We start from the raw sequence: 1,442 nt of genomic DNA on the forward strand, positions 1-1,442 counted from the left end.
AAAATCGTGCGCAGGAATAGACACGCGAGTGAAAGAAGCGGAAAACCCCACCCAAGTAAAAAGGCAGGTTTGCAGTAACCAGCGGCCTGGGCAAAAGTAAGTAATGCTTGTCCTTGAGGCGTAAGAAAACTGCACGACAACGGTCACATGCGCCCTCAAGGTGCGCTGACCGCCTGCCGGAAGGAAGCTCGGCACCTGTCACCTTCCCCTTCTCCCTCCTCGAGTAAGATTTGCCTCTGCTCTGAAACGAGCATGAGAGAGTCATGCTATCATTTGAAGGAGAAAGGATGAACCTACCACACGTTTCTAGAAATCAGGTCCTATGTCAGAGGTGACTACTAGGAGCCCGAATGCACATTTTCCACCAAAAGGACCAGTTAGCAGAGGATGGTTTCGATCCATCGACCTCTGGGTTATGGGCCCAGCACGCTTCCGCTGCGCCACTCTGCTCCGCGGGAGACGTCCCGGCTCTTATGTTTTATCACGTGAAGGAGCAGCCCCTTCGCGGGGCTGCCACTCGCTTCTCCCGCCCCTGTCCCCCCCCCCACCCCCCACCTCCCACCACCCCCCCCCCCCCCCCCCCGCTCCCGCCTCGGTCGCTGCCGGGCCGCCTTCTCCGGGAAGCAGGTGGCGCGGCGGCCCGAGCGGCTCGCTCGGCAGCGGGAGCGCGGACGCGCACCCGGGAGCTGCTCTGGGCTCGGCCGCCCGCTGGCGGGGGGAGGAAGGCACACAGACGCCGGGCCGACCGCCCCGCCCGCGCGCCGCCCCTTCGCCTGGCAACCGGGGTGAGCCGGGTACCCCCCCTGCGCCCTGCGCCCCGCTCCCGCTGCCCGCGCGGTGGTGGCCGCTGTCCCTGCGCCCGGCTCCTGCCGGCTTGCGCGGTGGTGGCCGCAACAGGTGTCCCCTGCGCCCGGTTCCCGCGGCCCCCGCGCGGCTGTCCTCGCGCTGCGTGTGGCACCAGATCCCGCGCCGGCCTCTCGGAAACTGCTTTCCCGGCTCCGGGACGCGCAGGGCGTGGGGGCCATCACCCTTGTCGGCGAGGACAAGTAATTCTCTCTCCGGCCCTCCGGTCTCAGTAACTCAGTAACAACAGCAGCGCAAAAGAAATCGTTTACTAACGTGCACGCCTCACGCGTACCCGCAGGACGAGGAGCTCCGCCCAAATCCCAATCCCACCCGCCGCTGAAGACGCGAGGAAAGAGTTGGGGGGGGGGGGAGGGGCGGCAGGGGAGGTGACCGGGTCGCGCACGGTAAGCCAGCGGACGTTTGGGACACAGCTCTGTCCGTGCCTTCTCCCTGACAAGGGTCGACACCTTTTGTGTTTCCCAGCACGGAGGGGAAGAGGGACAACTTTGTAAACTTCCGCCCGGCTTTTAGGCACATGGGGGTGGACGGGGGGGGGGGGGGGGGGGGGGGGGGGAGGGGGGGGAAGGGGGAGAGCA

General features: G+C 66.1%; 1 non-coding gene across 1 annotated transcript; it reads right to left on the bottom strand.

Moving 5' to 3' along the window:
* Positions 1-378: 378 nt before the first annotated feature.
* On the bottom strand, positions 379-450 carry TRNAM-CAU (transfer RNA methionine (anticodon CAU)). Its single transcript has one exon. It is a non-coding gene; the product is annotated as a tRNA-Met (tRNA).
* Between the last annotated feature and the right edge of the window lie 992 nt (positions 451-1,442).

The sequence above is a fragment of the Panthera onca genome, chromosome B2 (assembly GCF_046562875.1).
Source record: "Panthera onca isolate mPanOnc1 chromosome B2, mPanOnc1 haplotype 2, whole genome shotgun sequence".
NCBI classification, from domain to species: domain Eukaryota; kingdom Metazoa; phylum Chordata; class Mammalia; order Carnivora; family Felidae; genus Panthera; species Panthera onca.